This window comes from Phoca vitulina, unplaced genomic scaffold (genome assembly GCF_004348235.1).
Source record: "Phoca vitulina isolate PV1807 unplaced genomic scaffold, GSC_HSeal_1.0 scaffold39, whole genome shotgun sequence".
NCBI classification, from domain to species: domain Eukaryota; kingdom Metazoa; phylum Chordata; class Mammalia; order Carnivora; family Phocidae; genus Phoca; species Phoca vitulina.
The window spans coordinates 7,700,717-7,716,017 of NW_022589742.1; positions in this window are offsets into that span (position 1 = coordinate 7,700,717).

Genomic DNA, 15,301 nt, shown 5'->3' on the forward strand with positions numbered 1-15,301 from the left:
GAAAATAAAATGTAACTTTGCGAATCCTAGTTAGCTCTTTTGTCTGCTTTGGGCACTGCTGTATTCTTTAGTGCCTAAAGCAATGCTGGGACGGTAGATGGTATTTAACAAATTTGTGTTGAATGAATACATTTTATCTCTGATTGATTCCTGAGCCTGTTTCCCAACTGGCTTTGAACTCAGAGGGGAGAGAAAAATGACAATATATGGGGAGAATGTTCTTCACATTTCCCCCCTTTACCTTCCCCATCTTCAAACAGACAGCCAGCCCCAGCTCATTACCTTAAAAATATATAGCACCAGAAAAACAAAATTACCTGCGTAGCTTACCTTTGGCTTTTGTGTTCCAAAGGCAGATCATTAAGAATGTAGAAGGTTCTCAGAGGAGAGAGAAAAGGGGAATCATGGGCATGCAGTGCCTTAGAAAATTATATGATTACCGAAGCCTTTCCACGGACTGCTGGGAGGAGAAATGAGAAAGGGGTCTCTGAGGGCGGAGTGCAGGCAGGACCTCGGCTGTCATGTCGAGCAGCGCTTTCAGGAAAACAGCAGAAACAGAGGACAAAAGCAGAGTACCTCCCGGTAGACAGGTTCCCTTCCAGCCAGCCTTGGAGAAGACTCCCAAGCCTCAACATGGCAAGAGCCAGGAGACCTTCGGGCTATAGGAGACAGCATGGCGATTGGGCTGATGGACCTCTCGGGTGGTAAACTGTGGATGATGATTGAGGCCCGGATAGGTACCCTTCCCTGTCTCCAACTCCTTGACACTGCATTAGCTCCAAGAACTATAGAATACCCCCTAAGGGGACGGGGACCCAAGGAAGGACACTTTTCATTCATTCATTCACTCACTCATATGTTTAGGCAGCCCAGGAGGATGGGGGCTAGGCATAGTCAGAAATTTAATTTTAAGTGTATTTACTGAGTGCCTCCCTGCTGCATTCGCTGCATTTCCTTAACAGCTGCCTTTCATATAATTTTTTAAAAGATTTTTATTTATTTTGCCAGAGAGAGGGAGAGACAGAGAGGCAGGCAGAGGGAGAAGCAGGCTCCCCACTGAGCAAGGAGCCCGATGTGGGGCTCGATCCCAGGACCCTGGGATCATGACCTGAGCCGAAGGCAGACGCTTCACCAATGAGCCACCCTGGTGTGCCTCGTATAATTTTTTTAAAGTAATCTTTCCGGGGGGTCCTGGGTGGCTCAGTCGGTGAAGCGTCTGCCTTCGGCTCAGGTCATGATCTCAGGGTCCTGGGATGGAGTTCCATGTCCGGCTCCCTGCTCAGCGGTGAGTCTGCTTCTCCCTCTGCCCCTCCCCCCCAGCTTACACATTCTCTCTCTCAAATAAATAAATAAATAAAATCTTTAAAAGAAAAAAAAAGAAAAGAAAACCGAGATCCAAAGAAGGGGAAATGATATGTCCAGAATCACAAAAACCGATGAACTGCAGAGGCAGAACCAGATGCCGTATGTCTGGAATTAGGAAGCCAATACATTTCCCCTTTTGAAATACTTTCAGTGTGTTGAATTTCTATAATCAGCACTTGTTAGACAACTTTTCTTCTGTTTTTACTTTCCACCTGCTGGACCCAATTTTGCCTCCTGGAGCGACCCAAAGCAAGATGTCTCCCTCTGACAAGACAGCGTTTCACGTGTTTCAGGGCTGCTCATCCACCCCCTTTTGCAGGATACCCATCTCCAATGCTGTCAACTCAGCTTTTGTATGGCAAGCCTTCCAGAACCATCACTATCCTGGTCACTTGTTTCTGACAAGGCTCCCATTTATCCACGTCCCTCCTAAAATGTGGCACCAGGCACAGAGTGCAGTATTTCAGCTCTATGGTAAAACAAGTTACTTCCCTTGATCTATTAACTGTTTCCATTGCTATGGCTGAAGCCTGCATTTGCTTTCTTTATCAGCCAGATATTTTCACATATACTGTTGCCAAGCCATGTGTCCCTATATTAATTTCCTAGGGCTGGTGTAACAAATACGACAGACTTCATGGCTTGAAACAGTAGAAATGTGGGGCACTTGGGTGGCTCAGTCGGTTAAGCGACAGACTCTTGATCTCAGCTCAGGTCTTGATCTCAGGGTCATGAATTCAAGCCCCACACTGGGCTCCATAGTGAGCAAAAAGAAACAAAAACAAAAACGATAAAAATGTATTCTTTCTTTCAGGCTCGAAGTCTGAAATCAAGGTGTTGACATAACAACACTCGCTCGGGAGGCTCCATAAGAATTCTTCCTTGCCTTGGGGCACCTGGGGGGCACAGTCAGTTGAGCATCTGACTCTCGGTTTCAGCTCAGGTCATGATCTCAGGGTCGTGAGATCAAGCCCCACGTTGGGTGCTGAGCTCAGCGGTGAGTCTGCTTCTCTCCCTCTGCCCCTCCCCCCACTTGCATGTGCGCGCTCTCTCTCTCTCTAAAATAAATAAATAAGTCTTTTAAAAAAAGAATTCTGCCTTACCTCTTCCAGCTTCCAGTGGTTCCAGAAGTTTCTTGGTTTGTGGCTGCCTCACTCCAAATTGCTGCCTCCATTTTCACATGGTCTTCTCTTCTCCCTATGTCTCTCCTTTGTATCTCTTTTATAAGAAGACTTGTCACCGAATTTAGAGCCCACAGGGATTATCCAGGATGATCTCATCCTGAGATCCTTAATTTCATCTGCAAAAACTCTTTTACCAAATAAGGTCACATTTACAGGTGCCAGGGATTAAGACGTGGACATATATTTTGGGGGTCACCGTTGAACACACTACAACCTCCATCCCATAATTGTACAATTGTTTTTGGAGCACAAATGCAGGGCTCTTTAATTTACCCATGTTTTATTTATTGTTGGTCTTCCTAGGTCACACCAGCTCATTTAAAAATTGTATCACAGGGGAGCTGGGCTGGCTCAGTCGGTAGAGCATGCAACACTCGGTCTTGGGGTCGTGACTTCAAGCCCCACATTGTGAGTACAGATTACTTAAAAAAAAATAACCAACTTTGCTTACTGACAATCTATTACACAACTCTACATATTGAAAATTATGTATGGGGCAAATATATATTCATTACAATAACAGGTCAACAACCATGAATGGGAAAATTCTAGAAGTAATAACTGCTTTATGATAGAATATATAAGTATATAAGGTGACAGGCACTCGTGAATTATACTACTAACAAATGATGAACTCAAGAGTGTAATTTGCTGGGCGCCTGGGTGGCTCAGTTGGTTAAGCGACTGCCTTCGGCTCAGGTCATGATCCTGGAGTCCCGGGATCGAGTCCCACATCAGGCTCCCTGCTCAGCAGGGGGTCTGCTTCTCCCTCTGACCCTCCTCCCTCTCATGCTCTCTGTCTCTCGTTCTCTCTCTCTCAAATAAATAAATAAAATCTTTAAAAAAAAAAAAAGAGTGTAACTTGCTGGTAAGGGGGAAGTATGGGGTCAAAGCTCGTGTTTTCAGTACAGTTGAGCAGGACACGCATTTGTGGGAGAAATGTCACTTAGAATTCTCCAATAATTAAACTCATGTGAGCCATCACAGGACAGATGGCTGTGCTATTTAAAACAAATTATAACCTTTAAGGATGAACATGTACTATTGAAATCTAAATATAAATTTGCTTTAACTTTTATGAATAGTACTGTTGTTTAACAGGTAAAACTGATGTAAAGACTTCAGTGGTTTTTTTTTAATAAGATAAGAATATGTCTTAAATGACAAAAATATTAGTCAAGCAAAGGTTATTTATGCAATTTGTCAATATTTCTGGAAGCTTTTGAAAAACCTTTTCCTGACATTTAAATTATCTGTTCTATTGAATACTTTTGGAACTAGAAAGAGATGACAGATTTTTATCTTGCTTTCGTTTCATGCCTTAAAATTGGCCTATATATAAAATTTAAATAGCAATTTTAACTTTCTTGTCAATCACTGAAATGTCATCAAAAGGTGTAATATTTTGTTCACTGGTAGCATATTTCATACTCCCCCCCCACACACAAAGACCCTCCTTTTGATTATTAGAAGTCTTCTGGCCATTTGATTGAAAGTACTGCCCGGGGCGCCTGGGTGGCTCAGTTGATTAAGCATCTGACTCTTGATTTTGGCTCAGGTCATGATCTCAGGGTTGTGAGATCGAGCCCCGAGTCAGGCTCCGCGCTGGGCATCGAGGCTGCTTAAGAGTCTCTCTCTCCCTCTGCCCATCCCCCTCTCTAAAAAAAAAGAAAGAAAGTACTGCATAATCCAATGTTTGGATTTCAGTGTCTTTTTTTTTTTTTTACCTTGATTATCCTTGCGGTATGGAAAATGCAATTTTTGTCTATGTGAAATTTTTAACGACAGAGGTAGGAAAGAACACATTGTACACATGTAATCTGTTAACCTAATTTCATCACTAGTTTGATATCGAAAGCCTAGACATGGTTTTCTTCACACTTATTAAGATACTATTGTCACTGGGAAATGAGTCCGCTTTAATGCTTAGTAAAAAAAAAATACTCAAAATTATACACTATGATCTCAAAATGACTGGGAAAAAATGCTATAATATGAACCATGGTGGTCACTGAATAACACAATGGAGGCTGGGTTTTGCTTTTCTGTTTCTTTATACTCTTCCATAGTTTGCAAATCTTTTAAAATGAGCATGTGTTAGTCTCATAATCCAAAAAATGCAAACACAAAAATAAATCAGTTATTCTCAAAGAATAAAAGTGTAGCAAGTTTGCACAGTTTAGTACTTCCATTTCTTAGGTAAAAGCTTTAATGAAAAGTCTTGTTACCACTTTGTCAGTGAACCCTTTTTATCTGAATACTAAAATAACCAGTGTTGATCCATAAAAGCTGCTCATTTGCGGGAAGCATGGTGCAAGTTAGGTGCTATGCTGAACACCAGGGCTGTGATATTTCTGTTGATTTACATGTTTGTTTTCTTTTTACATATATATAGATATATATGTTTTTTTGTTTGTTTAAAGATTTTATTTATTTATTTGACAGAGACAGAGATAGCGAGAGCAGGAACACAAGCAGCAGGAGTGGGAGAGGGAGAAGCAGGCTTCCCCCCGAGGAGGGAGCCCGATGTGGGGCTCGATCCCAGGACCCCGGGATCATGACCTGAGCCGAAGGCAGACGCTTAACGACTGAGCCACCCAGGCGCCCTATATTTTATTTTTTAGAGGGAGGGGAGGGGCACAGGGAGAAGAAGAGAGAGAGAATCTTTTTTTTTAAAGATGTATTTATTGATTTGAGAGACAGAGAGCGAGTACGTGTGGCGGCGGAGGGTCAGAGCGAGACGGAGAGAGTCCCAAGCAGACTCTGCACTGAGCACAGAGCCCGACACAGGGCCCGATCCCAGGACCTGAGATCACGGCCTGAGCCGACACCAAGAGTTGGATGCTTAGCTGACTGTGCCACTCAGGTGCCCCGAGAGAGAGACTCTTAAGTAGGATCCACACCCAGCGTGGAGCCCGACACGGGGCTCGAGCTCACAACCCTGAGATCATGAGCTGAGCCGAAATCAAGAGTTTGTCGCTTAACCCACTGAGCCGCCCAGGAGCCCCTACATGTTCATTTTTAAATGTGGCAAGCTTGCAGGATGGGGTAAATGAAGACTGCTTGGCTGCAAATGACAGATAGTGATATGAGTTTCTAGGGCACTTTCTGAGTGGGCACTTTGATGCCCTTCACCATCCACCTTCTCTCTGCTCTTCTGCTCCCCTAGCTTCTCCTATACAGTGGTCAATGCGCTGAGTCTCGTCTAGTTCTATGCTCTGTGCCCTGGGTTCGAGAATATCATGGTACCGTGATGCCAGTGATTGTTCACAGAGAGTTTGAGAAAAGGGGTGGCAGAGATTAAAATGCATGATCCTAGATTACCTAAAAGAATATTCATAAGATGATGAGTAACTTTTTACTGTTAGTACAAGAAACAAACCAAAGAGCAAACAAAACCCATAACAATATTTGTTCAAATGGTGAAAGATACTTACCATTATTGTATTGTAAGAATAATTTCAGAAGGATTATTTTATTTTATTTTATTTTTGAGGGTGGGAGGGGCAGAGAGAGAGAGAATCTTGAGCAGGCTCCATGCCCAGCATGGAGTCAAATGCAGGGGCTCGATCTCACGACCCTGAGATCATGACCTGGGCCAAAATCAAAAGTCGGATGCCTAACCGACTGAACCACCTTGTGCCCCAGAAGGATAGTTTTAGAAAATTATTGCATTTCACACAAAAATGCATTTCAATTGATGTGAAGTTTTCCTCATTTAGTGAGTTTTGTTTTATTTTTTTAGGATTTTATTTATTTATTTGAGAGAGAAAGACAGATATAGCGAGAGAGAGCGAGAGAGAGAGAGAGCACAAGCAGAGAGGAGAGGGAGAAGCAGGCTCCTGGCTGAGCAGGGAGCCCGATGCGGGGCTCGATCCCAGGACCCTGGGGTCATGACCTGAGCCAATGGCAGCCGCTTAACTGAGCCACCCAGGTGCCCCAAGTTTTTTTATTATTAAAATGATGATACCTACTTAAAATCAAGCAATACCTAATAATATAAGAGAGTCACTTAATGTCCTAACACCCCAGCTAACCATATTCTTCACAAATATTGCTCTATGCATATATATGTGTAACTTAGATATATACACATATATACATACATATGTATAATTTTATATAAATTGAATCATGTTTTATATGCTATTTTATGTGATCTCTCTCTATATTTTTTTCTAACCAAGAAAAGCCATGAAGATCTTCCTATGTTTGAATTAATGAATTCAGATATACAGCATCCTTTGAAATCATTGGGCGGTATTTTATTGATTTCATTTACAGTTGACTCTTTTTATTTTTTTAAAGATTTTATTTATTTATTTGAGAGAGAGACAGAATGAGAGAGAACACGAGTGGGGTGAGTGGCAGAGGGAGAAGCAGACTCCCCGCCCAGCAGGGATCCCAATGCGGGGCTCGATCCCAGGACCCTGGGATCATGACCTGAGCTGAAGGCAGCCGCTTAACGACTGAGCCACCCAGGCGCCCCAACCTATTTGCTTTTAAAGGGTTGTAAAAAAAAAAAAAAGACAGGGGCGCCTGGGTGGTTCAGTTGTTAAGCGTCTGCCTTTGGCTCAGGTCGTGATCCTGGGGTCCTGGGATGGAGCCCCACATCGGGCTCCTTGTTCGGCAAGGAATCTGCTTCCCCCTCTGCTGCCCTTCCCCCTGCTTGTGCTTTCTCTCTCTCTGACAAATAAGTAAAATGATAAAATTAAAAAAATAATAATAAAATAAAATTTAAAAAAAACAGTGAAGAATATGTGACAGAGACTATTATGTGGCCCACAAAATGGAAATTTCTACTCTCTAGATCTTTACAGAAAAAATTTGCCAACCACTGGTTTAGAGAAAAAAGTAGTGTCTTGTTCTTGGTGGTATCTGCTTTTCTTGGCTTATTTGTGAATTTTAAAATATTTATAAATAAATATAAATATTAATATTAATAAGTATTTAAAATATTTTAAACATGTAGGTGTATTTCTTCTTTTGTCAATGACATTTCCTTGGCCCATTCTCTTAATAGGTTGCTCATTCTTTTTTTTTTTTTTTTAAAGATTTTATTTATTTATTTGAGAGAGAGAGAATGAGAGAGAACACATGAGAGGGGATAGGGTCAGAGGGCAAAGCAGACTCCCTGCCGAGCAGGGAGCCTGATGCAGGACTCCATCCCGGGACTCCAGGATCATGACCTGAGCCAAAGGCAGTCGCTTAACCAACTGAGCCACCCAGGCGCCCTAGGTTGCTCATTCTTAAAGCACTTGCGAAATATATGACCAAATGTACATATTAAGAAAATACACATTTTTAAAAAAGATTTTATTTTTTTAAAGATTTATTTATTTGAGAGAGACAGAGCACACGTGCGAGTGGGGGAAGGGGCAGAGGGAGAGAATCTCTAGCAGACTCCTTGCTGAGCGCAGAGCTCGATTTCACGACCCTGAGATCATGACCTGAACCGAAACCAAGAGTCGGACGCTTAACTGACTGAGCCACCCAGGTGCCCCAAGATTTTATTTTTTTAAAGTCATCTCTATACCCAACGCAGGGCTTGAACTCACAACCCCAAGATCAAGAGTCGCATGCTCTACGGACTGAGCCAGCCAAGCACCACAGAAAATGCACATCTTATCATATTTTTTGCAAGTGTTTTTCTTTGTCAAATTACCATTATGCATGGCATATTTTTACATTACAAAGGAAATTTTAATGAGTACGTAATCAATGCAAATGTTCATAGAATGATAGCAGGTGCTATTTTATTATTATTATTTTTTTTAGAGATTTTATTTTTTTTTAAAGATTTTATTTATTTATTTGACAGAGAGAGAGACAGCGAGAAAGGGAACACAAGCAGGGGGAGTGGGAGAGGGAGAAGCAGGCTTCCCATCGAGCAGGGAGCCTGATGTGGGGCTCGATCCCAGGATCCTGGGATCATGACCTGAGCCGAAGGCAGCCGCTTAACGACTGAGCCACCCAGGCGCCCCTATTTGATTATTTTTTTAAAGTAATCTCTATGCCCAACCTAGGGGATAGATCAAGATCAAGAGCCACATGCTCTGTGGGCTGGGCCAGCCAGGCACCCCAAGCTGCTATTTTAGATATGGGAGGGAGAGAAGTTCTCTCTGACAAGGTAACATTTGAACCGAGAATTGAAGTGAGCAAGAGACATCAAATGCACAGACCCTGAGATAGAGCTTATACGGCTCGTTGGAGGAACTACCAGGAACATGATGTGACCAAAATGAAGGGAGAGTGGTCCGAGTTGAAATTAGAGAGGTAGGGAAGGTTGGAATCATGTAGAACCTCAGTAAGGACTTTATGAACATTTGGAGCATTAGGAACAGAGTGACATGACCTGACAAGTTAGAAAAGGATCACTTGAGTCTAATTTTGTTGTCTATTTTTAAATATATTTTCTATTTTCTTGTTATAAGCTAAATCTATGCCCATTTTCAAATATGTAGATAATACAGAAAAGTATAAAGAACCAAGTAAAGGCAATAATATTTTAATAAGCCTTTAGGAAGATGGGGCACCTGAGTGGCTCAGTCGGTTAAGTGTCTGCCTTCGGCTCAGGTCATGATCCCGGGATCCTGGGATCAAGCCTCGCATCGTGCTCCCTGCTCAGCGGGGAGCCTTCTTCTCCCTCTCCCTCTGCCCCTCCCCACTGCTCAGGCTCACACGTGCTCTCTCTTGCTTGCTCGCCCTTGAATAAATAAAATATTTTTTAAAAATAAGCATTTAGGGATATATACATATATGTGTGTGTGTGTGTGTGTATATATACATATATGTGTGTGTGTGTGTATATATATATATATATAGTAAGTTTAGGAGCTACATTAAAGATCTTCTGTTCCAGCCCCTTGTACATTTTGAGCAAAAATATTTTACTTTGAACCAGGCAGGCTAACTCTTTTTAATGGAAGCTCCATTTCCCCAATGTTGTCCTTGTAAATAAAACAATTGTGGGCCCCTTCCTTTACTGTGATACAGTGTATGGTTTATTAAATTGTTTTGAGTTCTCCTTCAAGTCAAGGCTTCTCTAAGTTTTGAGTTGCTGACAGCAGGTTGGTTTTGAAACATTTTTCCAAATCTTCATGTTTAATCTGAAGAGCAAGAATGGGTCTGCTCCCAGAGAAGGCAGAGAGGCAGGCCGTGATGGACTGTGGTTACTGTTGGCTGAGGAAACAGAAATTGAGCAGCGACCGTCTTGCTTTTTTTTATTATTATTATGTTATGTTAATCACCATACATTACATCATTAGTTTTTGATGTAGTGATCCATGATTCATTGTTTGCATATAACACCCAGCACTCCAGGAAGTACGTGCCCTCCTTAATACCCATCACCAGGCTAACCCATCCTCCCACCCCCCTCCCCTCTAGAACCCTCAGTTTGTTTTTCAGAGTCCATAGTCTCTCATGGTTCATCTCCCTCTCCAATTTCCCCAACCCTTCATCCTTCCCCTCCTGCTATCTTCTTCTTCTTTTTTTTTTTTTTAACATATAATGTATTATTTGTTTCAGAGGTACAGGTCTGTGATTCATCAGTCTTACACAATTCACAGCGCTCACCATAGCACATACCCTCCCCAATGTCTATCACCCAGCCACCCCATCCCTCCCACCCCCCACCATTCCAGCAACCCTCAGTTTGTTTCCTGAGATTAAGAATTCCTCATATCAGTGAGGTCATATGATACATGTCTTTCTCTGACTTATTTCGCTCAGCATAATACCCTCCAGTTCCATCCACGTCATTGCAAATGGCAAGATTTAATTCTTTTTGATGGCTGCATAATATTCCATTGTGTGTGTGTGTGTGTGTGTGTGTGTGTGTGTGTGTGTGTGTGTATATATATATATACACAATGGAATCATGTAGAACCTCAGTAAGGACTTTATGAACATTTGGAGCATTAGGAACAGAGTGACATGACCTGACAAGTTAGAAAAGGATCACTTGAGTCTAATTTTGTTGTCTATTTTTAAATATATTTTCTATTTTCTTGCAAATGGCAAGATTTAATTCTTTAATTTAATTCTCCTCAATAAGATTTCATCATGGTTTCATCATGTGCTCTCTCTCTCTCTCAAATAAATAAATAAAATTTATAATAAGAGAGAGAGAGCACAAGCGGGGAGGAGGATCAGAGGGAGAGGGAGAAAGAGGCTCCCCGCTGAGCAGGGAGCCCAATGCGGGGCTCGATCCCAGGACCCCGGGATCATGACCTGAGCCAAAGGCAGACACTTAACCAACTGAGCCACCCGGGTGCCCCAAGATTTTCTTTTTTTAAAAGATTGTATTTATTTATTTGACAGATAGAGACACAGTGAGAGAGGGAACACAAGCAGGGGGAGTGGGAGAGGGAGAAGCAGGCTTCCCGTGGAGCAGGGAGCCCGATTCAGGGCCCAATCCTAGGACCCTGGGATGACGACCTGAGCCAAAGGCAGATGTCTAACGACTGAGCCACCTAGGCGCCCCCCAAGATTTTCTTATTGAGGAAAAAACCCAGATTTTTCCCCCCTATCATGATGAAACCAAGGTTTTTGATAGATTTGAGGGATTTAATGTATGGACTACATTGGATGGATAACTAGAATTTGCCTAGGTTTTTCTCACATTCTGTTTTTTGAGCAGAGGGTCTAGTGAGACAAAAGTTTTACATTTTATTTTTGCTCTATAGTATTGACTGTGGAGGTAGAAAGTTTCTGGGGAGGGAGTGGGCACAGTTATGTAAGGAGCCTGGAGGTCTTCTACGAATGAAGGGTTGGAAACTCCAATTTTTCTTTCTCTGATATACAAAGTTCTTAAAGCCTGTTTAGGTGGATCAAAAAGACCCCAATTAAGGTTCACCAAACTTGGCAGAAAGAGGTGGAAAGAGTTGGGAGCAGCTCTCTCAGAGGCCTCTGTCCTTCTCCCATCTGAGCTGTATATCTCTCCTTCTAGAATTTCCTTTATCTCAGCTCCTGGACTGGATCATTATTTCCTAGATTCCTTGTCTTCCTCTTTACTGATTTACTTCATTTGGGGGAATACATTCTCTAGTAACTTCCTACGACAGGTTTATGAAAGATGAGCTTTTGATGTACTATTATTTGGATGTCTGAAAATGTCTTTAGTCTACCTTCATATTTGTTTGAGATTTTGGCTTAGTAAAGAATTCTAAGTTGAAAAATGTTTTCCTCATATTTTTGAATGGATTTTTCTGTTAGTTTCTAAAATCCAGTATTATTACTGAGAATTTCAAGGCCATTTTAATTCTTATTCTTTTGCAAGGGATTTTTTCCCTCTGCAAATATTTAGGTTTTTCTCCATATCTCTGGTGTCCTTAAAAATTCATAAGGGTGTTTTTTAAAGATTTTTTAATTTATTTTTCTTTATGAGAGAGAGCACGCATGTGAGGGCATGAGCAGAAGGAGGGGTAGAGGGAGAGGGAGAGAGAGAATCCTCAAGCAGACTCCCCACTGAGCTCGGAGCCCAACACAGGCCTCAATCCCAAGACTCTGAGATCATGACCTGAGCCGAAGTCAGACGCTTAACGGACTGAGCCACCCAGGTGCCCCCAATGTACTTCTTTTTTAAAATCATCTAATTTTACTTTTTTTTTTTTTTTAAGATTTTAAGTAATCTCTATACCCAATGCAGGGCTCGAACCCACAACCCCGGAATCAAGAGTCGCACACTCCACTGACTGAGCCAGCCGGGTGCCTGTCATCTCATTTCACTTTTGATGAGCCCTTTTAATACAAACATTCATGTTCTTCAGTTCTAGAAAATTTTTATTTTATTTCTTCTGTTTTTTTTTTGAAATGCCCCTCCTCATTTTTTTTTTTTTTCTTTTTTGGGTTCCTGTGTGACATTGGGACTCCAGAATTGATTCTCTGTGTCTCTTTTCTCTCAACACTGTCAGATAATCCCACTATACTCTCTTAGAAACCCAGTTTTCCACTCTAAAATAACCACTTCACCTCTCCCTTCTTTCCTCAGTTCCTACACCGGCTCCTCGTTCTTCTCTTTGCTGACATATGATGACTTCATGCCATCAGAAGGAAAATAGATACAGGAGGGGTATTAAGAGAAGGAAGATGACTGGCCAGAGGAAGAAGTCAAAACTGTAAAGTCTCCTCATCCAACCCGACTGGAAGTTTGGGTCGTTTGTCAGAGTGGTCCCTATTTGGGGCAAGGGAGCTGGACCTTAATCCCCTGTGTTGTTCGCTCATTGAATATGGGTTGCCCTGGGCAGGATTAGGTGGCTCTTTTCCTCTGAGTTAGGTGGCTCTTTTCCGCTGAGACAACCCCTACAGGGGGCTGACAGCTGGAGACTTTTATCTCGCTGCATTTTCAACAGATGGGAGAATAAATCCTTTCCTGAAGGGAGATCTGATTGGCACATCACAGCTTCTAACACATCAGCCTACCTGCACCTGTCAATGGTGTGCTGGAAGCAGCTCAAACCACCTGTGAGAGCCCATTCTGCGCCGCTCTTCCCAACTAGCGTGCAGTAACATCGAGTTGGCAGCTTAAAATTGGCCCTTTCATGGAATTTTCATTTTTTTATTTGTATTTTTTAAAAGATTTTATTTATTTATTTGTCAGAGAGAGAGAGAGAGAGCACAAGCAGGGGGAGAGGCAGAGGGAGAGGGAGAAGAAGGCTCCCCGCTGAGCAAGGAGCCCGATGAGGACTCAATCCCAGGATCCCGGGATCATGACCTGAGTGGAAGGCAGACGCTTAATCCACTGAGCCACCCAGGTGCCCCTTTTTCATGGAATTTTTGAAGTTTTGCCAATCATTTTCGGCTCTAAGAGCTGTCTTTTTTTTTTTTTTTTAAGATTTTATTCTTAAGTGATCTCTATCCCCAACGTGGCTCTAACTCATAACCCCCAGATCAAGAGTCGCAGGTTCCACCCACTGAGCCAGCCAGGTGCCTTCCTAACAGCTCTTTGTTGTGCTCCGATTTTTCCCTTTTCCTAGTATTCCATTATTGTTTACAGATTGTAATAATGACTTGAATCTTTCAGTGTATAATCAATTCGTGGTTTTGTTTCTTGGTTTTTTTTGAAATTAGAGTTGTTTTTAAAGTTCTCTGTTCCACAGAGTTGTTCATTTGCCATCCATCCATATATCGACTCTTCACATAAAGGACCTGGCACTGTTTTAGGGGATGGTGTAACAACAGTGAACAGGACAGAGGGTCCCTGTCCCGGCGCTTCCAGGCTAGTGGAGGTATCAGATAATAAAGTAATAAGTGTGCAAATATATCACTTCAGGAAGTCGTCTTTGCCATGAATGTAACAGATGGAGCATGTGGGAATGGGGGAGGGGTGTCGGTTTTAAGTTAGAGCGGCCTGGGAAGGTGTCGCTGCAAGAGGGAACGTTTGAGCAGAGACGCGTGTACATTGGGGGAGCGAGCCAGGAGCAAGCCAGGCAAACCTTTGCAGTGGGAGGCAGCCCCAGGGGGCCTGGGCTCTGGGAAGCCAAGCATGCTGGGTCGCAGGAGCAGCAGGGAGGCCCTGTGGCCGGAGCCAAGCGCGTCAAGGGCGGCACAGCGCTAGGAGAGGAGTTTGCGGAGGCAGGGGCGCGGCCAGACCGTTTTGGGGGTTGATCTTGGTCTCTCTTTGCGTTTGGTGACTTTCATTAGTTAGAGGCAGGGTTCTACCAGCGAAACCAGTGGGCTCTGTGTGTGTGTGTGTGTGTGTGTGTGCGCGCGCGCGTGTGTAATGCATATAGAAATTACCTATCTTTCTATAGGTCGAGACCTAGAGACAGAGACTGAAACAGGGGGATTTAGTTCAAGGAATTGGCTTAGGCAGTCACAACTGGGGGGTCTATCTAGGCAGGTTTGAAATCAACAGAGCGAGCCTGCAGGCTGGAAAGTCTCGGGCGGGCACTAATGCTCGGGGCTTGAGGCCGATTCCTTCTTCCTGGGGGAAATCTGTTTTGCCTTTCTATTGATTGGCTAAGGCCATCCAGGTTTTCAAGGACAATTTACTTTGCTTCAAGTCGGCTGACGATAGATGTTAACCACTTCTACAAAATACCCCACAGCAACCCCCAGATTAGTGTTTGGTTGAGTAACTGTTGCCTGGCCAAAGTGACACATGAAAGCAACCGTTACAGTGATTTGCCTCAACATTTACTGACTCTTGCCAGCCTGCTCAATATTTAAAAAAGAGGCCCAGGTTTATGGGGGTTTACTTGGAGGGGCTGCACACTGGCTGGGGACTTTACTGGAAGGGCTGGGAAACCAGAAGCCTTCGCTTTAAGGTGAGTAGAAGCATATCCTAGGAGACCCCTAAAAAGCCGAATTCGGAATTTTTTTTTGAAGGCCCTTCAATCCCTCCCCCCCCCCCGCCCAGAAGTCTATGCTGTCTGGTAAGAGTGAGGAGTGCTGTGGGAACGGGGTGTAAGGCGTAAGGGGTGCAACTGGGGAGACAGTCCCACGTCCCGGGACTTGGAGGCCTCTGCCGGGCATGCGGGCTCCCTTTGGTCCACTCCTGTTTCTGCAGCTCTCTCGCTTTTAAGCTCGTCTTTATCAACTTTTGACTTTTTCAAATTGTACTGAAATCTCTTCTCCTTTCAAAGACCCTTTCCCATTCTCTTCATTGTTGTGGACTTAAAAATTAATGAACAAAAATAGTGTGGCCCCTTAGAACAGAAGAGAAATAAATAGCACCATTTCATCTGCAATTTCAAACCACTCAGGCTACTTTTTGCATGAAATAGCCTCGGTTGAACACTGGGAAG